This window comes from Dermacentor andersoni, chromosome 2, assembly GCF_023375885.2.
Source record: "Dermacentor andersoni chromosome 2, qqDerAnde1_hic_scaffold, whole genome shotgun sequence".
Classification (NCBI taxonomy): Eukaryota; Metazoa; Arthropoda; class Arachnida; order Ixodida; family Ixodidae; genus Dermacentor; species Dermacentor andersoni.
The window spans coordinates 66,073,112-66,097,579 of NC_092815.1; the positions used below are offsets into that span (position 1 = coordinate 66,073,112).

At 46.6% G+C, this 24,468-nt stretch overlaps 1 long non-coding RNA gene across 1 annotated transcript in view; it reads left to right on the top strand.

The window, feature by feature from the left end:
- LOC140215928 (uncharacterized) overlaps window positions 1-24,468 on the top strand; it is a 151,391-nt gene that overhangs the window by 70,346 nt on the left and 56,577 nt on the right. The window contains exon 3 of the long non-coding RNA XR_011892520.1: window positions 3,438-3,531. This is a non-coding gene — a long non-coding RNA (uncharacterized lncRNA). The remainder of the gene's footprint in view (window positions 1-3,437; window positions 3,532-24,468) is intronic.

Sequence of the window (24,468 nt, forward strand, 5' to 3'; positions counted from 1 at the left end):
AGAAACGAAAACAGTCTTGACGCAGGGCGGCTAGCTAGCTTAAAGGCATGCTGCGCTCAAGATTTTGCCAGGGTTGAAAAAGAAATTCCTGAATAAACCGTCTTTCAGTCATGTTCAAAGCGTTTAAGAAAGGCCCTGCATGCGACCAGAAAGGGAGACTCCCTTTCACAAGAACTGTAGGTTACGCCAATATCTACAGTGACTGAATTTTGACGCTCACACATATTCTTAACTGATGGATTGCGTTAACTACCTGTGATGAACTGCGACCTCTCTTTGGCCAGGTAGTCATTGTCCTATGCGAGGTCAAAGGCCTGCAGCAAAACCCTAAAGTGTGAACGAAAAAGAAGTTTAATGAATATGTTCGAATGTCCCAGGGGAAACGTGATGAACATACAAGTTATTCCATCCAATTTTCGCTTAAGGGCACCGCTCTTGAAACCGGCGTCGTTTTTCTCGATCGCCCGAAAGTGCTGGCATTGCGAAAAGTACAACATGCCCAATTTAACCGATTTCCGGCGTCTTTGTGCTTTCCGCTCCTGCAAACGCGTTTCTGCATCTTTTGCTTTACTTGTGGTTTTGTGTTCTTATCCTTCTTTTCTTTTTCTAACCTTTAATACAAGAAGCACACTCGGCTTCATCTTTTATACGGGGCCATCACTTCTCGTTATTTCGCGCCGACTGCTTTTGACTCCGCGTTTCTGGCTTGCTCTTTTCGCTCGTGTCTGGTTCTCTTGCTTCTCCACATTCGACAGCAGCAGGGACTTTTGGGCAGCGCCGCTGCCGGGACCTCGCAATCTGATATTCAAAACGTCACGTGCGATTATTACTACGATTCTCCATCCTTCCGTTTCTTCCCCTCTCTGTCTCCTCTTCTTTTCCTTTCCAGACATACGCCTCGGTTGCGTTTCAATCTGTCATGCGTTGGCAGCAAAAGCTTTCGGAGTCATTCTTCTTTTTGCTCCCGGCAAGGCTTCCGTCCCCCATCCTTTATTTCTCTTTCTTCTCAATCGATATCTCAAATCTGAAACGGGCGAAGCGCTATAGAATACAACGCGCTCTTCGGTCCTTGCAAAAGGCAGACGTGGCTACGAAGAAAAATAAAGACTCGCAGCCTTCTCTGTCACCGTCACCACCGCCTTCGCAGGCGTATTTAGGCCGGCGTGCCAGTTCGCCAGGCGCATCGTGGCGTAAGTCGGAACTGCGCGGCACTTCTCGACTTCACTACCTCGAAGCTTCATCCCTTCCCGTCTTTCCATTTTCTCTAGGTTCCGTAACTTGGTTGATGCGTTTTCCTTTTCTTTTTATTGAGTTAAAATTTTTCATTCCTTCTCCATTCCGTTTTCTCACACCTTCATGTCTCGGTGTCGCGCGGGCCATATTGCATACTGTGCCTCTGACTTGTGTGCGCTATGTAACATCGAAGCCAAGACGTTTTACCTTGCCAGTAGCATTGATCTGCTGATGTTGTTGAGAAGTAGATTGTTTTTGAGCATGTAAACCGTTTTCTTAGGATCGGCAAGGCACTATCATTTTGCGTAGTGCCACTCTCATTGGGTCCCTGCTGGCCGCAAGCACCTAAAATAAACGTAAGGGGTTCAAAAGACTTTGCATAAAGAAAGAAAGGGGGAAGAGCAAGAATTCGCAGTAATGTGCCTCATGAAGTTCTCTGCAGAATGAGCTAAAGAAAGTTTGAACTTGAGTACATGGTGGACTAGACAAATATTGCCTTGATGCAAGGCAGCAGGTGCCCGAAGCCGCCTTTCTAACCTGAGCCAGTTATAGGCTCAAGGGCGGAAGTAATATTACATGCAGGCTCTTGAAACCGCTCAATCTTCTTAAACTGCTAATTGCACATTACACTTAAGCTACAATGCATGTAGTTTAATCTTTTACAACATGCATACAATTGTGTACTTCTTCCCTCAACGCAACCCTTGCCAAGCTGCATCCCCCCTTTGCACTGCATCTTGGTGTTCATTTACTGTGGTACGCCGCTCCTGTTGTTCTCATGGCGCTCAAAATGCGAGAGTGTGTTCCACTCTCAACTGTGCATTATATTTAGTGCTTGTTCTAATGATTCGAAGTTTTCGTCATGTTGAGAACCAAGAAACTGAGTCTGCTTGAAATGTGTTTGGTTCTCTATCTATCAGGCGGGGTTAAATGGCCAACTTCTGGGAGAAGCTAAGTCGTTACAAGATTCTCCGCTGAATTTGTAACACAGATGTACACGTCTGATTTTCTTTCGTCAACCAACTGCCGTGAACAATACCGTTTACTGAAACAACAATCGCGGCCCTTAAAGTTTGGCTTTGCTGATGCCTGCATACCCCTGAAGGCATGAGACCACGGACTAAGAGAGGCAGCAGCGCCGACGCCTGATAAGCTGTTCGAACTAGTTTTGCTAGTGTCGCGTTGAGCCAGCTGCCTTGCGGTGCAAATAATATACGGCGCGGAAACTTGAGACTCGCTCAGAGCGGTGCGGCCGGCAGTAGCTTATGCGCGTCTATGCGCTTTTTGTTTGTTGGCCAGTTTACTTGTTCTAGAACTGTGCGCCCGCGTCAATGGACGTGCGTGCTAGCCAGTCCCGCTTGTCACATATCGATGTTAGCTCGATTTTTCGGTGAATTCAAACGCAAGAGCATTTACTACAGCAGGTACAACAAAAGTGGTTTTTAAACAAGCTGATTTTGTACGTCGTTTCCTTCCCTTTTCTATTTTCCTTTTGTTTTGTTTTTTGTAACTCGAGATACATTTGTTAATACTGAATTGAAATAAAAACTATAGACCGCTATTCTTACATGTACGGCTTTTCGTGTCTTGTCTGTGAACTACCAGTTACAGAAGGCTTCAGTCTACCATCTGGCTACCACCTGGCTACCATCTGGCATAACCAGGCTACCATCTGAAGCTGCAGTTAAAGTTTGGGGAGCGTTCACCACATAATACGCCGCTTTATTCGGCGACTGGTTGCAGCAGTGCCCCACAATTAGTAAGAGCATACCGCAGGTGGTCAAGAACGTCAGCACACTTGTTTTATGCTGTAACTTTGTTTAAAACAACCTCCATTGCATTCAAATGATCGTCACACAGGCGGTATTCAACAGACACTCGCTCACAAACCATTTCATTTTCTTTCCATCTTAGACCACTACTGACTGCAAGCACCATCACAAGCCAATATGCCGCAGATATTTTAATCAGGCGGCGCGCAGTTATCCACTTTATCTCCGATAGTCGATCTGTGACTTGTAATCCATCAACATCAGACTGCTTCACTCTTCGAAATATGCTTCTCGCATCGCATGTCTCTTTCAGTTGTAGGGATAGCACGTGGCACTGATATTCCACTTTAAGCAGTGACAACGCCAAACGCGCACCCTCCGGCTTCCTAATATTTTAACAGCTGAAAATATTCTTGATGCTTTCGTTTCCAGACTTGACTACCGCGCTGCGCGCACACTTGGCACCAACATTTACGAAGGAAGAAATGTCTGAGAGTGTCTTTGAAAGCCAGGAAGAAGAAACGAGGTGAGCGTAGACATGGAGCATGGTAGAATACTGGGCGCCTTCTAGCGCTTAGGCATTAGTAGAGGTATTATCGCTGAAGTAATAGTGAGATGAGCAGCATTGTCTATTGCATTGCAGGATAGGAGAGTCGGCGATTCGGTCTATCTTCTTCCGTGCATGAGGGGAAGTCAATAAAGCCTCTTCCGCTAAGAATATCAGGACGTTCCGTAGCACCTTCTTGTCCCCTATGTCTAACTCCGTATTTCTTAAGGAAGTTTGCGCCAAATAATATTTACTCCCATTACACTTGAGTCGTTTTATTTCATAATCACGTCGAACCCGAATAGAGAATGAAAACACATCAGGGACTGTATTTGCTTCGTCTGCTTCTAACGTGCACCGAGAAAAACACATTCAGAGCTGCCCCGTGTACCAGAGTGTGCTCTCCTCTCCTCATTCCTGCTAAAACAACACGAAAAAGGAATGAGTTGAGTGCGCTTCGTCGCAGCGCACTTTTGAAGTGGAAATGTCGGAAGCTCTCAGATGGAGGGTTAGGAGTGCGTCTCAATCCGCTCGAAAGAACAACGTGGAGTTTTCTTCCTACATTAAATAATTTAAAAAAGAGGATGTTTTTAACAGATAGAACACAAAACAACGAGCTCAGCTCATAGAGGGAAGGAGAATAGCAGGAGTGCGCTGCTCTAACACTGTTTCCTCGCTGGCAGCACTCCGGAGAGACTTAGATACGATGCCTCATCGCGCGCGTTTAATGTGATCACCGTGTTCACGGCGAAGCGGAATGCAAATCAGTTTTGCTCGAGCGTCTCATCAGAATGTGCCTCAGGCCAAGGGGATACCGCCATTCACTTCTCTCTCTTTTTCCTTTCTTGTTCAAACGCTTCATCAGGATTCGCATTCAGTTTTAATATTTATTTCTTAGTGCAGTAGTGTTAGGAATGGTACGGAAAAGCGAAAGCGATATGCCCTTTTTGTGTAATGATATTATGCAGGATCAAAGTAACGCTACCCTTTGAGGAAAGAACGCTAGATTTGCAGAAATCCCGCATAGGGAATTGCGAGTTGTATGTAGCTTTCAGTATAACAACATTTTTCGAATATTTGTGCGGATAAGACGGACTAGACGTTGTTTTCCAACACGGTGCTTCCGCCTGCGAAATCTTTAGCAGTTTACCTCTGATCTTCTGGCGCTGCTAACGTATTTATTAACCGTTATTACTGACGCGAATGTAGCAATGCAACCAAACACTGCGTCTTTGCTTCCTGTTCTGCGCCTGTTTAGTTCGTTATTGTTTCCAATGTCCAGTCTTAAGCGGACGCACCGCGAACGTCCGTCGTTTGAAACAGAAAAGCAGGGGAGGACATAAGAAGGGCTCTTTGTTAAGCACGTTGGAAACTCAGTGCATTCCTTTATTTCTTTTTTCATTTAAGTGGACTTTAGAATGTTTCAGACGTGGTTCTTATATAGAAAAATAAAAAGAGTAGAATGAGCAATGCAGTAACCCTTCCTCAGAGATGTGAATTTGCTAGGGAGTTTGCTATATTTCATTGTCTGACATTATCCCAGTGTTCACTCTCTCCAGCTTTCCTCGTTCTATTTTCCCTTTCTCTCCCCCCCCCCCCAGTGTAGGGTAGCAAACCGGACGCACGTCTGGTTGACCTGGCTGCCTTTTTTACTCCTTGCTTTCACTCGTTGTATCTCTCTCTAACATTGTCGTAACTCACCTACTGACCGATACAGGGACCTGGGGATTGACAACGCAACGCTAAGCTTCCGGAGTCACCTTAATGGGTTATACATTAACGTTACGCTAATTACAAAGATATTTATTACTGCGCGGGCGCAGTCGAAACTACTGAGCGAAGTACTGAAGTTTGTGTCGCTACTGGCTATGGGATCAAGCTCACCATCATGGGGCGTCAATGAGGTTGAATGAAGTAGTCGAGCCCGATTTGAGATCAATGTGAATTTGGGCATTGTGAGGTCGCCTGTCCTCCTCTATTCCCACAGCAGCCGTAACAACCTCAGTTAAAACCAGTACGGTCGTGGTCATCTCATGAATTCGCACGGGGCTGCTAACTGCGAGAGTTCAAGTAACGACAATGCTGTTTTTCCATGTCTTTGGCCTCAGAAAGGACTCCCTTCTATCTCGAGGCTACAATGCTCGCCACAAAGAATCGTACTGGCACTACCTTCATTCCGTTCTGCGTGACACGCGCCAAAGATGTGCCCCAATGTCTTATCCGCGAAAAGAGCGTCGCGAGGAGGGAAGGCCACACCACTAGGAGACAAGAAAATAGAGACGTGCCATAATGGAGGAGACAAATTACCGGTGACCATATGACGTGACCCGGCCCTGTCGTCTTCGTCGCCTTTTCATCGCACGACAATGGCTGCGCGGCCAGATCGGAAATTGATCTCCCTTCGGGGCCACGCGTCTAGTTAATCTCGGGCCGGCTGCGCGGCTACTGTCTGACCGACGACAACGCTCGTTGTGTTTCTCTAGCCAACACAGCAGCATGGGGCGCCGTCCAGTGACATCAGCATGAAAGCGCGACCTCGGGTGGATAAGAGCGCGTGTAATCAGGATCGGTCCGCGCCTTCATCAGTCTAGCCTCGAGTCCATCGTGAGCGAGCGCGTGGGCTGCTGCGAGCTGACGAGCTTGCCTTACCGGTCAAGCGTGTCGGCATCATTCCCGATAGAATACTTGGGACAGCTGGTCTGCTTCGCTAATGGGAAATAGATAAGCAGCTCATCGCTGAATCAGAAACAGTGTTGTGCACGTTAGTATGTATTCGTTGCAGAGAGCACATAGATGGACAGTTTCCAATTCTACTGTGCATGAAAGGATCAGAAGCAAGAACACTGCACCTTTCTGTTAATGAAACCGGCAGCTTTGGCAGTAGTCGTGGAGGTCGTCTGAGTTTTGTAATCTTCCGTGCCTGCTTCGCGGGTAATTGAAGAGAGCACGAGAATAACTCTCGAGTCACTTAAGTACATGGTGATTAAAAGAATCAATGTGCTCCCTCTCCTCTTCCACCTCCATAAGTTACTAGATATAATTTGTAGCCAGCTCGTACCTGCCGATGTTGGGTGTCTGTCGATATGAGGCACCTGCAATTGAGGTACCTGCCGGTATCAAAACGACATACTCGCCGCCAATTAAGACAGAAGAGGTAGTGCGGAAGTATATAGCATAGCGTTTCATTTAGGTTTAGATAGCTTACCCTTTGTGGAATGAATATTACTCAGTAATAACGACGAGGCTATTACGTGATTCCGCAGATGTCACGTTCGGTTTCTTAGTCTGCTAATTACTGATAAGATTCAGTGTTTCATGACATGAAAAGAAGCATGTTTTAACGCGAACCAAGGAGTAGGAGGAGCATTACTAGGTATAGGTGGGCCTAGCCTTGCAAAAGCTCCCAGCGATTATTCCGCCCAAGCGTCATTTATAAAGCGCGGTAGAGTCTGAAGCCTACTGCAACGCATAAAGCAAAGGCTGGAAAGTTTGTATATAAGAATAAAGAAAGCTGACATACAGAAGGAGTTCATATAGGAAAGTATGCTTAGCATTCAATATATCTTCTTTTCTTTTTCTAACAGACATGTGATAGACGCCACTCCGAGCCATGTAGTTCTTGTTTGCCTCTTTCTGCTTGTTAAGCATGAGCAAACTTCGCTGTCTAGTCTGTGTAAACGTCCTTTACTACTTTTCTTGGGAAAAATATCCCGCTATACCGTTTATATTGACCGAGACATATCGAAAAACCATCAGTACAGGTATAGAAAACATTTAGCCATCCTACTCTACAAGCCGAAAGCTCATTAATGTCGTCAGGACTTCTGAAAAAAAAAAATGGCAATCTTTGTCATAGGTAGTCAAGTCAATAATACCTGTATTCTGTTGCTTGGTATTGTTTCTTTTCATTCAATAAGCTTCTTTCTCCCTCGCCATCGAAAGCCCTAACAGTTAGGCTTCACAGAATTTTCCGACTCTCAGCAAATGTGCAGCCTTTATTACAGCCTTCTTAATTCATATGGTAGACTACATCATCCTAAACAAAGTGCTCAGGAAAATTATAATATTATGTTTAAGCGTAAGAAAAAATGTTCACCGACGATTACGACACTTCCTAACGCCAAATTTGAGAGAGAGAAATAACGTTTATTAGTACCAAAGGAACTAAAGCCCAAGTCCAAGCCTCCTCGTAGGCCCATGCCTCACTGGCGCAGCACGTTCTTGACGTGCTGCACCAGACGTTGCCACCCTAGCTTTTTGAGCGCGGCCCCATACGTGTTTCCATTTCGTGATACATTGGATGGCGCGGACAACCTGTCTCGTGGGGCACGTTATTCAGACTGCCTCGCTAATCTGGAGATCACGATAGCCAGCGCGTGGGTGATGCGTGGGTGCGATTCACAGCAGGCGCTGCCGACAGACCTTCCAGATGACGCGCGCTACTCTGGTGCCATCTCGTAGCCATCGTCACCGCACTACGCTTCTCACGCGTTCGCCACACATTCCTCCGCTTTCCGCCTCATGGTTCCGCTGCACTCTCCTCTCCGCTTTCATCTCTCGCTATCCTTGTTGGCTCGGTTACGCCGACGCTTGCAGGAACGGGCGCCTAAGAGCTGCCGTGTAACGGTCGTGTCCCATGCACTGGATGCGGAACATGCATCCCTCGTAGTCGATTGCGAAGATTTTGGACGTTAAGCCTCACAATTAAATAAGTTCTGCACCATATATATCACTTCCCGAATGCCACTGACGACATGAGAGATATAGAACTACCGAAAACGTAACGACCAACTCGCTCAAACCTCTACCCTTACACCGAAACCAAAGGAAGCAGAAAAGCGCTCATAAAATTCATATATTCACTCATGCTTTCCAGAAGACTTGCTGTAAGCATTTTGCTCCGAGACAAACGGCACACGCAGAAAACGTGTGCTGCTTCTGCCACATATATGAGACGGGCGCGACGTAAGAGATCATTACGTAAAAAGGAAGAAAAAAGAAAACTGGACGTATTATACGACGGAGCGCTATCGACGAAGCATTCGCTAAGAAAACGCACTTCTTCGCGAATGTCTCCCATTTATATTTTGCCGCTCGAAACCGTGGCACGTGCACGTAGACGGCTTGTCTTTACCTTCTTTAGATCGCCCTTTCTCCCTTTTTCTCTGTATTGATCTTTCGTCTTCATTCGGGCCTAGCGTCTCCTTTACCCAAATGTTTACGATCCGCGGGGGACAGCCGATAAAACATTCGAGCGCAGCTTTTCCCTGCCTCGTTTAGGGTGGAGAGACTGGAGGCAGGAGGAGGTGAAAAACAACCCGGTTTCTCTGGTTGCCTCAGACAGTACGACAGAAATAAACCAGAACGCGGGAACAATGACATAGGAGAGGGGAATGGGGGGAAGGAAGAGAGTCTCGCACACCTCCGTTAGGAACAAAGAAAATGAAATTGTAAGGAAAGGAGTGACGGGGCTCGCGAATAAAACAAGACCCGAGTGGCAGCCTAACATCGCGGAAGCTGAGCCAGAGGAAACAAGCAGAACCAGAAGGAGAGCGGATAGAGAGACTTGTAGAGCCCATGCGAGGGGGTGCGTGGGGGTGAGGTTATACCGGGGAGAAATCACAACAGATGGAGATGGTTGGCGTGCAGGCATCTTCATCTCGGATCGGCGCCGTTAGAGACGGGAACTGCGCCGCCAACAATCCGAGAAGATCAGACTAGCGACCAGCGGAGGCTACTTGTTTTGCGCGCTCGCGCTCGCTTCGGAGAGTCCTTTTCTTCTCCCGTTGCGGAGAGCAGAAAAAATAAAACGCGGCCGCCAGCGTCCTCGTGTAGTGTATGTACTCCATGGTACAGTCAGCAACGGAGCGGTTGCGCGTAGGCGCGCTATTGATTGTGAAGAAGGCGAGACAGCGAACAAAGCGAACGAAAGAAGAGAGTGAGAGGCGGGGAGTGCAGAGGCTAAGAAAGCCGATTGTTTCACTCGGCTTGTTTCTCTTCAAAAAATCATTCGGCCGCGCTCGATGACTCCGCAGAGATCCTCGCGCGGATCTATATGACAGTCCACTGCCGACGCGAACGAGCTGAGCTGGCGAACGAGGGGTTCTCGAACCCCTGTTTATCAGTGGTCGTTTTCTTCTCCCTGATGCGACTCAGACGAGCGAGACTGCAAAGCGATGCTGCAGAACTTCATTGTTATTTGAACCGACGTCTTCAGAAGCGTTCTTGCATTTTTTTAACGTTTATTCTTCGGGACGACGTTTGCTAACGCGTGATGAGTCGTCTCTCTCTCTCTCTCTCTTATTCTCTCTCTTCCTCGAAATTTTGTGAATGCGACCTCGCAAATTGCGTCCACGTCGAGTTGCACGTTTTTTAACCTGCCCCGGATTTCTTTGCTCAGGAAGGCGCTATCTAGCGCAAAGGTCAACGTGCTCATATTTGAATCAGGCACGTTTCGCCATGGCTACAGGGCACAAGGCACGCCTGATTCCCCATACGTTCAAACGTCGCGGTCGAGAATACACTTCTTACTCCTGTTCTTGTCGATCATCGCAAAGCACGTAACCATAGTGCCATTTTTTGAACGTAATTACGGACGACCGGGTTTGGAGTGATATCTATGCTAACAAACGTACGAGAACAATGAACCTATCATAACGGTGAGCATGATAAGGACCGTCACACACTTCAGAATACAGGGCGAGTTATGTATCTGAATCATACGGTGCTTCAGTGATGAAAAGTATTGCTACGCTCTTTCATAACGGCGTATAAATCTAATTTCAGTAGTTAGGTTTACGTTTTGGAAAATCTTGCCGTAATCCCGTTCACGTACAATCTTTCAAATGTACGCAAGTGTAGGGTTTCGGGGAGTATAACAAGCGCGTGAGCAGCGAGGTAAAGAAAGTGCTTCATTCAAGCTGTACGTTCAGAAACACTAGCTTATTTTCCTAAAGGACAGTTTAAGTTTAGAAGAACCTGCCAACCTAAATTAGTTAAAAATATTTTTTCTTCATTGTTTCTTTCTTCCTTTTCTTTTGTGTGTGATTGTTGCAATGGCACTGTGAAGGCTGCCGATAAATTGACTAAGAACCTGTAACTTCAGAAGCCCAGGCTTCTTTGTTAGCACTAAAGCCGAGGTGGTCGATCCGAGTAGATGTAATGACGCTGCCATGCTGAAGTTCGGCGCTGGATTGTCGTACTCAGACTCCACATGCCGCACGAAAGAGCATGCCTCGATTCTTTACTAAACAGCCTGGTGAATACAGTAAGGGCGATGAAAGTCCGGTGCGAGATTGGGGATGAACGAGGAGACGGCGCGTTGCTGTCCGGTGATCGGAAATCAACGCTTGAGGGAAATGGCTTCTCAATCGCTGTTCGCATGGAGGCAATCACCAGCCGCTGTTCCGCAGCCGAGATACCTGTATCTTCTTGCGCGCGCCACATGGTTCGAGTGCAGGTAGTACGCCCATCAGTGGCGAGAGTCGGATGACGAAACTCGAATAACGATGATGCGGCGACCGCGATGGCATCGCGAATACGAACTGATACTCAGCTCTTCAAGGATAGATAGATAGATAGATAGATAGATAGATAGATAGATAGATAGATAGATAGATAGATAGATAGATAGATAGCTAGCTAGCTAGCTAGCTAGCTAGATAGATAGATAGATAGATAGATAGATAGATAGATAGATAGATAGATAGATAGATAGATAGATAGATAGATAGATAGATAGATAGATAGATAGATAGATAGATAGATAGATAGATAGATAGATAGATAGATAGATAGATAGATAGATAGATAGATAGATAGATAGATAGATAGATAGATAGATAGATAGATAGATAGATAGATAGATAGATAGATAGATAGATAGATAGATAGATAGATAGATAGATAGATAGATAGATTCAAATCGCCAGAAGCTCGCAAAGAATGCTTCGCTATAGAAGAAATAAGATTAAGCTTTAGAACGTCGAAAGAGATTCTAAACCATTGACAGTCAGACTAAGAGCGTTTAATTTGTACCAAATTGGCGCTTCTTCTCGCGCCATCCTTACATGCGTCCTGTCGTTGTTTTCTTCCAGCGCAAATGTGACTCCTTTCATACATCTGTGTCCGCAAACTGAATACGTTCCTCATTCTTTGCTTGTACTTTGACGATTGTTTTGTTTCTTCGTTTTTCACCTTACAACCGATCATTAGATGCTGTGTTGGTCGCTTTCCACTTGGCTGCGTGTCGCAGCGTAATTATCGCTTTCACACTCCGCTGCTCCTTATTTTGGAACGTGCTCGTCTGTCTTTCGAAGATAGTCAGCCGCAATGAACGCGCGGCTCACTACCGCTCACTACCGCGCATTGTTGTCTGCTTTCTCCTTTGTCTGATTGGCCCAGTGACAGCCGTACTATATAGAATAGCCGCGTCTACAGGATCAAGAAAAGAAACAAAACATTCATTTCTGTCATAATTTAGTGTGCTTTTTTCATATTTGGCAAAAAGCGCATATACAGATGCGTTGCTTTTTGTTAAATTGCTTGGAACATGTAGCTAAAGGAAACTTAGGAGGATGGCGTAGCTGAAGCGGGCACTATTCGCGAGGTTCTCACTTAGAATATGAAAATAAGGTAGCGCATATAGCGAACATTGAATGCTAGTTTCAAAGTTTAAAAAGCTTGGGAAATGAACAAGTCTTCTCGAAATGAAAAATAACCCGTTTATTTTTCTTCCTAAATTATTTTTTTAGGGCGTGAGGAGGGGGCAGTGTTGGGGAGGGGGGAGCTGTAAACGCGGACAGCAACTGATATTTTACCAAATAAATACGGAACCGCTAGACGTTCTCGAAATTGGCTCATGGGCATAAATATTCTTTTTCTTGAAAGGCACTTTTCGTCGTTCTTGATGTAGTCAAGAGTTCAACACCTGTTCGAGTTTCATTTGCGGTATCGTGCACCGTCCGAAAAAATGGTAAGATTTCTTTTGACGAATCTATTTCGACCATTTGTATTTTAGCAAATCCATTTAGTTAACCTTTCAACAGTCTTCGAAAATATGGTCCCATTGACACGGCCTGAAAATTGTTTAACCCTAACTGCTCTAGACTCAGTATAATGTGGTTGGAGGCAGAACAACTTGAACTATGCTAACCTTAGTCTACAGACGATAACCTAACCCATTAGATTATGGTACGTTCAAGAGGTAATTTTGCTCCGCACAGGGCACTCGGGAGGTAATTACCCTTCTTCTAAACATTATTTTTTGCACCTATTCTATTGTTCCTCTCAGTCTTTTCTTGTGGCCGATCGCAAAGCTTAAAAACAAGGCCGTTATAGAGCAGGCACTTGATAAGAGCACACTGTAAAGCTTCTTTTTTTTTTTCAGCCCCCTATGCGATCAAAAACAGAAAGTAGGATATGTTGTGGTTCTTTATTTTCTGCCTATAGCAGGTGAAAATGTTTATTATGGACAAGAATTATTTCAAAGCAGTACGCTCTACGACACTGTATAGGCCCATTTCCAACAAGGAGCTGCTCTAGAAAAATAGAGCTCAGAATAAGACCCATTCACAATGGGCAACAAGCTGATCAACACTGTTCGAAATACCCCGGCTGACAAACAATGGCTTCGCACTTTGCCTCACCAACAGACTTGGGCAGTATTATCAAACACGTTCGCGCGGCTGCAACGTCGCGGTGTCGTTCATAGACCCGGCAGGTGCCAGGCAAAAAAAGGAACCTGAACAAAAATTACACGCACACACGCACGCACACACGCGCACGCAGGAACACGCACACGTACACACACGCACACACACACACACGCACACACGCACGCACACACACACGAAAAAGAACAAAGTCGCACGTGTTGGCTAACCACGTCACTAGTTCTTGTTGCCGAAGCTGCCACACCTTGGAAAGGCACTGCGTTTGGCAACGCTGATCAAAGCGAAAATTATGGACATGCTTCCCTGTGCGCTGGTGTTACTGGACACGTTGTGTAGTGGCTATGGCTTCGCGCTGCTGAGTTCAAGGTTGCGAATTCGATGCCGGCTGCGAAAGCTGCAACGATGTGGACGAAATGCAAGAACGTTCAGGTGCTTAGTTCCGCTGACCGTTAATGTTTTGGCGTGTAAAGCCCCAGATATTAATCTTTCTTTAAGTTTAACGAGCACATTCCCCAGTTTTTGAGGGGCGTTCGCAAGTGTATATAGTCCCTTACTATAATTTAAAGGGGAAGATTAGTTCGGTGACGGCTTATTGAAGGTTGTACCTTATCGACCTGCCTATTCGTCGTGAGATGAAGCTATAGGTCACACGCACCGTTTTCATGTTAGTGTGGATAGGCGGTGTGAGCGATTTGGGCTGATTGTCTGCTAATGAAGTGCGCTAACTGTAGTAAGCATTTAATATACTGCCAACCAATGTTACGTCTTCGCCCGAAACGCGTAGAACGTAGGTTCTTATTACAGTACTTGAAATAAGCACAAACTGTCACCCACATAGACTAGAACAGTTCTCTTGCAATAATAACGCGTTTTTGTTTTCCAACTTCCCACAAGCTGTGCGAGAATGGAATGAACTGAACCCGTGTGTTACCGCGCAAACAACGTTGTCCAAATTTGTTGAGCTTGCCGAGAAGGCAGTCCTCTCTTTCACTTATTGATATTATTTGCGTCTCTGTATGTGTTCCCACCTATCCTGGATTTTCTTAAGCCAGGATTGCAAATGTACATATGTGTCAAAATTGTTTACTTACTCCTGTAATAACCCCCACGGGTTGACAGTATGTTGAAATAAATAAAATAAATAAATAAATAATTTTGACGGGGCACTGCCATTCAGCCGCAGCCTGTGTTGCGCCACTTAGTGCTTTATGTGCGTGTACGTCTTTTGTTTCGCCTACTCTGCAGGCATTACTATTTCACAACTCAAAGAATTCAGCTTTTACTGCTAATACTGCATTACTTACGAAAAGGTTGTATTCTTTAACAACGAAGTCAAAGTTGTAAGCACATCTACTTCACCGCTTGTACGCATGCATATCGGCTTGTCTTCAATGTTCTGTGCAATGTGAAACTATTACCAAGTTCAACAAAACAGCCTAAGTGGCTGTCAGTTACACCACGTTAGCAGGATAGCTATGGGGTGGCACACATGGGTTATTTTTTTATTGTATTAACAGTAAAAATGGTGCATTTAGGCACGCATGTGTATTTAAAGGGTTACGGGCGTTAGACTTGTGGGACAAAAATTCAGTGATCTTAAGATTCCTGATTATGATGATTTTTATTGAAGCAAACAATAGCCGCTGCCTTCCGTCAAGGTAACAATGCCACACTAAACAGTGGATTATAATAACCGCGGGCAACCCGGTGTCATGACGTCCTGCATCTAGCGACTGCGTTGTCACAAATCATCCTTATGGAATAATCTATTTTCTATTTCCTTATTATAGCAGGGAATCGAAGTACTAAGCTGCCATAATTCACTCGAGGTAAAATTATTTCTCCGTAGCGGGTAACAACTACATAATAAAAGAAAACATCTCAGACACAGCTTTGGCTGGTCCACAGTCCTTCAATTACATACGCCTTTTAAAGGCAGAACTACAAGTGCGCGTGCCTGCGCGCGATAGCTTGCGTCGACGCGCCTCACAGATGGTGCAGCACAGATCGCACGCGTCGAAGCGCAGCGCGAGCACACACGTCTTCTCCTGAGAGACATCCCTGCTCTGGCTACCTCACAAAAATGCGATACGATGTCTACCAAGACGACAATAGTGAGCCAAGTGGACGCGCGCTGGTGCGCGTCTTGTAGGTCCAAACCGCCATTATTCGCGAGGCTCAGCAAGCGAAAGGCGCGCAGGCACGAGCTTTCGCGCGCCGGCAAGCGTTACGTGCAGTTTGGGCCTTAGGATCAAGCGTGTACCATCGACGATATCTTCGCAATTCCTCGTTCACCTTTCGCGGTATCACTATTATAATATGATCCACCCATCGATCGTGACAAGGTGTTGCTGAAGCGCTGCATTCACGTCTCGCTGCCACCATTCCATCTTTATCAAACGACATCAAATGCTCTTTGTGATAGGGTTGAAACATAAAGCTGCAATAAGAATTTGGAGGATGCTTAAGTTTCGCCTTTAAGAGTGCAACGCGATAACATTCAAAGATCCCTGATTGCTTCTCGCGCTTCCCGGCGACTGCAGCCTATGTAACTGTAATGTTTACCGGTAAGCGCTCGCGGCGAACGCTATGCACGAAGGCAGGCTTTCTGGTAGAAATGTGGCCTCTTGCGTGGACAGCGATGCGGCGGAAGCAACGTCATGTAGATGCGTTACAAGGAACCGGGGGCGCCGCTCCGTGGCCTTCAAGATATTCGAGCGCCGGTGCGCGCAAATGGCGGACGCTGTGGCCGGTCCATGGATGGTAGAAACGCTAGAAAAGGGGTTTCTTTGAGTTTTGGCCTAACAGAATTATGTTTTGGCGTATAATGAAATTACAATCGGATGCTATCTTATCTGTAGGTTGTGTGTAGGTCACACATTTTTCTGGTTTTTGTAAGTCGCACTTTTGTAAGTCGCACTTTTGTAAGCCGCACTTTTTTAAGCCGCACTTTTGTAAGTCGCACTTTTGTAAGTCGCACTTTTGTAAGCCGCACTTTTGTAAGTGGCACAATTTTTCTACGTATTTTACCTTGAGAAATACAATTAGCTCAGTGGCTTCCTTGTGCCACAAGGAAGGCCTGGGAATCCGGCGTCGGACGCCGACGCCGGATTTTCTGCGACACTGGTTCCTTATCGGTATCAGGTTAAAATTGAAATAAGTTTGGCGAATGGAGGGTACGATGGCCACACATCGCGCGTTCAACAGAATGAGTCAATGACGTTATTAAAGCGCGAAGACTACAGCGGAAGGCCTAATGGTTCGGTAAATCATCATGAAAATACACACCACAAGCTACGACTGCGTTACAAGCATGAAACAAAGAGTATTAGAAAATATGGGGCCTGTGTGGGCACATGTAAACAGGTAGAGGCTAGCAGACGACGCGAGGCACCATTCACACTATGCGCAGTTATGTGAATCTTCACCAGGCGGTTACTCCGATTCATTTTGTGGCCGATACTCCCATTAAATTACAAAGCATGAGGACTTTTTCAAACGACGCTTCAGAGGAAAGCACGGGATAAGAGATGGAGAAAAGCGAAACGTGGGTGTCGCCAAGTTAGTAGGAAACTCAAATTTCTAAGTTCGAGTAATAGGGGCTGAACAAAAATATGATAAAGCAAAAGTCGTATTTATAGTGCAAAGGACTAACATGACTGTCACACATGCTGTCGGCCAAGCCCAGGCTGCCATCATGCGCCTATATATACTATGGTACGGGGGCCCCTTGTCCAGCACTGATTCTGGGAAGGTGTCGCCTACATTCTCGGCGCTTGTTAATTTCGGCAGCGCGTAGGCGTCAGCGGCATATCTTTCCGTCGATACAACAGATTTTCGCCACGTGCGGGATAAACAGGTAAATGGCAGCTCTCCTTAAGCTTCTCAAGAGAATACATGCCGACCTACAGAAAAATTCATGAACGTAGGCGTCATGAATGTCTGTATGGCTATAAGTGGAAGTCGAAAGGTTTGAGTGAAGGCGGATAGGACATTTGCGCAAGTCTGTAAGCTAATATTTCGAAGCAGCATCCTGGTAGCGTCATCGAATTAGACGTTACTACCTTAATTTTATTTTTTAGAAGTACTTCGCGTTGTTATATCTGACTTTGTACATGTAATAAGACCGATCCATTGTTACAGACGCAGTGAAGAGAACGAAAGAGCGACCTCTCAACACACAGCTACACTGCATTACGGCCCACTCGCAGGGCAACCTTGATGAAATGTAGGTACAATATAACGCTTGTGTGTGTCTGCTTACTTGTCCCGGTGTGTCACTTCCGTTTAAATGTTCTTGAATCTCCATAGAGCTGCCTTATTCCGCTACTAGTTTCGTAGCCTAACAAAACCGCTTGTTTAAGCTCTGCAATTCCAATTCATGATTTTAGATGATTGTTTTCGCTGGCTTTACAAGCAGCGAAAGCATTTCACAAGCACATTTTATCAATATTTCACCTGCACAACGAAGTTAAACTATCAAGGCAGCTGCATGATGCATTTAGTGCTTTTCTTTTCGAAGGGATCTAAGTTTTCTGGAATTTATGGACAAGTACTGGAACGCACAATAGAGCAGTATTGCAGCCTTAGTGATTGAGTCTCTTCATTTGGGAAGAAAATGCCACAGTTTGGAGAGCTCAATTTTCTTAGACTTTGAAGGCACCTACGATAAAATCCATCAAAATGTTATTTTTGAGGCAATGGGAGATCTTGGCACCGGTGGCTCCCTGCATGCGTGTATCGTCTTAAAATTTGAGGTTTTACATGCCAAAAACCACGATCTTATTATGGGGCATGCCGTAGTGGGAGACCCCGGATTATTTTGGACCACCTGGGATTTTTAAGGAGTACCACATGAGCGTATCTTCAGTGACATAAGCTGGTACAAAATCTCTACGTCGGCTTTTAATGTGGACATCTGCCAATATCGAGTTTTATGTTGCCTACAACGATCCACCTCTGGCCTCATATTACTCAACGCTGCACTGATTTGCGTTGCGGCGGGGCTCCCCGAATTAGTATCGGTAAGTGCATACGCGAACAACATTTGCATATGAACGCCCTTAGTAACCCAGCCATGAAAGCGTGCGTACATAGAACGAGCACAAAGAATTATTTCCGGGTATTTTCACCGTCGTGCCCTACGGATCTGCCCACAAAAATGTGCCATAATTTCGCACACAGAAAAATATATTGCATGATACCTAATTAATGTAGATGGAACTTGGATTCCTATCACAGATCATCACAGCTGTATGAGAGTCGTCTAGACAGCGTATTATCTTTGAGATGAGTTGAGTTGAGTGGTTGTAGGCTACTGGTGGGATTAGCCTTGCAGTTTCTGCCGGCAATTGCTCCACCGTAGCGACACCAAGAATAAATAAATCACATAAATCTGACACAGACCTCACAATTACAAATAGTCACTCCTAAGGTCACCATGTGGAAGCCAAATACGTGTCCTGCAGGTAAATTAAAAGAAGGCGAGAAACCTCCTTCCTACCAAACCATTTCCCGCGCGGGAAAACAATGTCCTTAAGAGAACTGTGAGGAACTCCTTTCTTCTTGAGGGACCCGGATAACACACTCCTTTCCGCGTTATACAGAGTACAGCACCTCAGGTAATGTTCTATGTCACTGCACACACCGTCAAGGCACATACCATTGCTGAAGATATAGTGGAATAGATTCCTAAATGGGGGGGGGGGGGGGGGTTCCGTGTCATTGCGGGCACATGCTAGGTCCAGTCTGAGTCTTCTCGTTCCAAGTCTAACAGGGCTATTGTGGGTTATGTACGCTGCGGGATACCGGAATTCCAAGCACATGCGGAGCTCTAGCGTACACTCGAAATCCTTCATGAACAAGCACTGGATGTGTGTCGACGTCCGCGCCGCAGGACCTCAAGCAACGGCACAATAACTGTAGCTGGTTTTGAGCCCATTGATGCGTATGCGTCTAGTCATCCTCATCGATTCTACCTATAGGAATTCTCATTCAGTGCACTGACCATCATTTGTCGACTCTAACTCTTCGCTTCCCAGACAACCGCGAGCGCAATTTCACCACAGCTGTGTTACGCCAAGAGAGGCTGATCCCGTCAGAATTTGTCTCGGCCAAGATCCATAGAACAGCTCCTTGACTCCTGCCTAACTCGCGTGTATAGATTGAAATATCTGGGATCACGATAAAATTGTGCCTTCTAACTCCTTGCCTCAGGCGGCTCCTATTGTGCCGCATAGTTTCAACGCACGGCGTCACTGGTGATACCTCTATACTGATGACCAAGTCACAGTGTATGTCGCCACAACTGTTCCCGTCTTCCACAGTAAAACTGGTTCAAGCTGATTCGAGGTTAGCCTTATAGATATACGACACCTGTTGCAAAACTATTTGCTCTTCGGAACGCAGTTTAATTCTTTTTCGACCAATTCCTTCGTACGTACGTGGTGTTTTGCCGCTATAAGGCTAAGTTTCTAATTATCGTATCCCTACTCAAACGATGGCTATATTACATTTTGCCTCCTATCGCTGAAGAACATGTGCACCACAGCTAAGTGTGCATGAACTTTATTTTCAATGGTTGCTTGGTCATTGCGATCTTGTGGACAATGAACTTTCGGGCACCGAGTTAAGAGCTACCTTGCATTATGGCACCATGAGGAATGTAACTTTTTACAGAGAAAGGGAGAAAGGGAGAATGCAGAGATGTTAACCAGTAAAGCGTCTGGCTGGCTGCCACTACGCTTGAGTAAAAGAACAGGGGAATAGAAAGGTGAAATAGAGAAAGAAAGAAAAAAGGGGCGCTGTGAATGTGTGCACGCGGGCAGACGGTGCCACGAAGCCAAATACTTTCACACACGGCAGTCGCACTCAAGAAGCGCAAAAGTGCATTCTCTGACTTGTGGCAAGTGAGCGATGGCGACGATTCTCGAGTTCCGCCTGCGCGGACACCGACGGATTGTCCAATCGTCGCAGTGATTAGGAGACTGACTACCACTCTGTTTGAAATCACACACAGTGGCACAATAAATGCTCGATATTCTCTTTGCAGTCGCAGACAGCACTGTAAGTCCTTCCGATTAGTTTATCGTAAGCTACCCATCATTGCTCTTTGAAGCGCACGTGCCGTCGAGTGAGAGCTTTCGGAAATCTGAGGGCTTCAGATGTTGTGGTGGAGCGCTCGGGAATGACAGCCGTCCTCTTCTGCCGTCGCCCTCTCCCCCTGTGGCGGCTGTCTTTCTCAAGCTCTGCACCACGCATCTGAAGGCCTCCGGCCGTGGGAGAGTAGGATGCCATGAGCCCTCCTACTCTGGGAACCACGCCGCTGGAGACAACATACATATGACGAATCAGCCCCCCTTATATGTATCGCCATGCACCTATACTAGCGCTACAGAAGTGCTGGTTGACCACTCTGTTCTCTACAGAATTAAACAATCAAGTAACGAACGCTACCTAAAGATCCTAACTGCAGCAAATGTCCGTTTTAAGTGCCTCATTCTTTTCATAAAGTTAATAGCGTTCTATAAGCGTTGCTCCATTCGTTTACATTAACAATAATCGTCGATGGTTTATGCACAATTTTACTTTCTTCCGTTTGTAGGTCAAAGTGGCATATTGGAGTGCATTAAGGACTTACTTTTCTTCCCGTCCCTAAATAATTTCGCTCTCTCTCTCGCTTAACATATTAATTACGTATAGATACAGGTAAGAGGTAAGAGATCAAATGTAAAGATGGACACGAGACAATAACCCGGTTACTGCAATACAAACGGGAGGTGGGAGAAGTAAAGGAATAGGGGACAGAAAATGGGAAAATGATGGAGAGAGTTGACACTGCGCGCAAACAAGAGAATTCAGCACCACTACAGATGGTCACTCAGGTTAGTAAACTGCGGAACCTGCAGTAGTGCACGAAGCGCTTATTGCGCCAGCGACAGGTATGGCCACAACCTGGGAATCTGGTACTAAAAAAATTTCGGAATTTACTCGGAAAGAGAATGTGGTAGCTATATTGAAGACACGTGTACAGCTGATACTTGATACTCTTTTCGTAGCTAGAACAGTCACACGTTAGTCTCTCAGTCATTGGAACACGCAAAGAATAAGCGTTTGTAAATGCCACTCTCAGCAGTAGTCATCAGTGCAGTGTTGCGCCGCTGCTGCAGATGCTAGCTGGCCAGAGCCGTTGTGCGAGCTAGCAAATGATTTTCCCTCGGAAAGTTCGTTGACGCCAAACGAACTGGAACCACCAGGGCACCTTCACAGAACAACTGGACCGCCCTTAATGAAAACGTTACAGACTTGGCAACAGTGATATGGAACTCAGTTAAAGACTATCACACTATACTTTTTTTTAATGGGAAACATTTCTTTGTCTAGGCAGAGCCATTGTCAAATGCGACCCCATCCAAGGTCCCAGAATTTGTCACCGATGCGTGCGCACCCCTTTGAACCCACTCGCTGGCCGCTATTAGTTTGGTTAGTTATTAGTCCACGCGCCCCTTCGCACAACGCGACTGGCTTGGCACATCCTCTTCTTGCTACAATCGCCGGGACGGGTGTGCGTGCTGTTGCGACTCGGGGTTCGAAGACGTGGGATCCTCTTTCCTCCTGGCGGAGTAAGTGAACATGAGGCTGTGTCCGATAGTCCGGACGTTAGACAACCACGTATATATTCACATAAGTACAAGAAAATGCAAAGACATACAGAAAAGTTGATGATGAAGTGACAGTCGTCGATCACTCCCGCCGTCAGTTGCTCCAGCACAAACAGGCATGCCAGTTTGTGCAGCTGACAGGTGACAGCCGTACCATTGCTAATTGCTCAAACCTCTCCAGAACGAGGTATTCCCGTGCTGGTCATAAAGCATCAGTGGCGACAACCATTTTGACGAGGCCGTCGGCCCGTTCCCCATAATCGTGCGAGCCGTGACCGAGGGGCGTCGCGGGGTGAACGGCCGATCACAACAGTGCCTAAAAGAGACGTGGCTCCGTTGCGGTAGATGCGCTATGTTGCGCGTCAGCCTCTACTTGCAGGTTCAGCAATAAGCCCTCTAAAGTGTCAAGCGGAAGAAGAGTGTGAGAGTGCAAAGGCTCTGCAGGGACTACAGATGGGTGCGATGCGTATCAAATCGGCGAGGCAGAAAGTGAAGAAACAGGCTGACGAGATGCACGCGGCCGCGACGCGCGAGCAACAGGACAAGCGATACGTCGCCGAAGAGCAACAACACGCTAAACTAATGGTACATGAGCGAAAAATCAGACGTCTGCAGTCCTTAGCAGTGAAACGGCACCTAAAGTACCGTTGCTGCGACGCCAAGTCACGAGCGCGCCTCGACGGAGCAGAGCGGGCGAAAGGAACCATCTGCTGCAGCAATTGGCGGCGAGGAGTTACGGAGTCGCCATCTATCGGAAGCGCCTCGCTGGCGTAGTATGAGGGATCACGTGGCGCGCTCCTCATAGGTTTTGCTGTCAGCGCTCACTGAAAACACCACGCGCGAGCTCTCCCGGACATTTCTGGAAGTACTTTAGAAACGAGTGAAGTTTCTTACTGTCTAAATAATAATCTTGGGCAAACTGGAAGCACACAATCGTTTACAGACGCTATCTCTTTACCGAATACGTACAGTGAACGCCACTGCGCGCGGTCGCCGCGATGGAGTCTCCCGAACCGGCTTCTTGCGTGAAAGGTAGGTAAACGCTGAGAGCAAACTATGTGAAATATGTTCTTATAGTGTTTGTATAACTAAATGGAACGTAATAGAATGAAGCCTCAATGCAGCGATCGCGCAGATTCGCAGCGACCGACTGCGCGTCTGCATGCTTGTCCGCGCACTGTTTCGCTTTCACCGCGCGCGCGTTTTCGCACCGTGCCATAAGCTTTAGGCCGCAGAATGTGAGCATTTGACAGTATACAAGCAACCATTGTTGCGTGGGCGCTATCAGAACTGTTCAAGAATAATTTCATTGTAGAGACTTCGACGCCTACGGGGACTGTGATGTGCCGTCGCGACGATTCAATCTTTTTTCCTTCTAAATTCTTTGACCTTTCAATATTATTTCTCGAGTTACGTCGCACTGTATGTTTATCGGTGTGCTCAGCGTGCAATTTCCCGCTGCTCCTTTTTTGTAATCCAGTGCATTAATTCATAACACAAACATTACCATATGCCATGCTTTCTTTAAATGTGCTTCTTACCGCTGCCTTTCCACTCCACTGAACTTGCCAGTATCTATAGCATCGACAAGTTCATAGACCAAACCGTCATGACATTAGTCGGGCAGCGGACTCGGGCGAGCGTCTCAGTGCGCGTTTTCAGAACATCGCAGACCGGGCGCCGTAGCAGAAATATTCCTCGCGTCTGTGCTTGCTGCATAACCGAGTTGTAGCCGATGACTGTTTGCCGATTTTATGTTTCGCGAGCCAAGCTTCACGCAGCTTCTTGTCGTGCGGCTACGTGTGAATAAGGCTGACACCGGCCTCCGTTACGTGCGTCGGGCCCTGCGGCACCGAGCAGTAGCCTACCATGTTGCGCACCTTCAAAGGCAGCCACTACCTATTGTAGTGCTTTGAAGCGTTGTATAGGAGAAAGCGGGAAAATTTCGCCACTAAATGAGGACCGCAGCGTACGAGGGAATTTAAACTCGTTTTCAGCTCGCTTCGGCGCGCCCGAAGAAGCCCACGCGGCCGCTATGTCCACGTGATCCCTCCTAGCGCGTGATGCCGACGGTGGCGCCAGCTTTTCCAGTGGTAGAGCTCGAGGCCAATAGCGCGCCAGGGGTTACGAGAGGAGAGAGGGCATCCCCACGACGCCACGTCATCCTTGCTCTCGCTTTCGGAAGTCGGCGAGCACTCCGTATCTCTCTCTCTCTCACTCCCACTGGGCTTAGCTGCTGCGCGTGCCTGTCAGCCTTAGTGGCCGCTGCTGCTTTGTCAGTCTCTCCTCGCTCAGGACATCGGTAGCATGCGGTGCTAGATCCTAGGGCTGTATATCCCGCAGGGGCGACAGAACACCACCACTATGAAGAAACTTACAACATCCACCGAGCAAATCCTCCGAATGATGCATCGTATCAGAAATAAGCACCATGGCATGAAGGAAAGGGACGCCATCAGCTTAGTGCAGGCTTTCGTGATTTCTCGGATAATGTACGGGACGACATTCCTTAACCTTTCCAAGTCGGAAATTGAAAAGTTGGAGACACTGATCCGTAAGGCCTGCAAGACGGCACTGGGGCT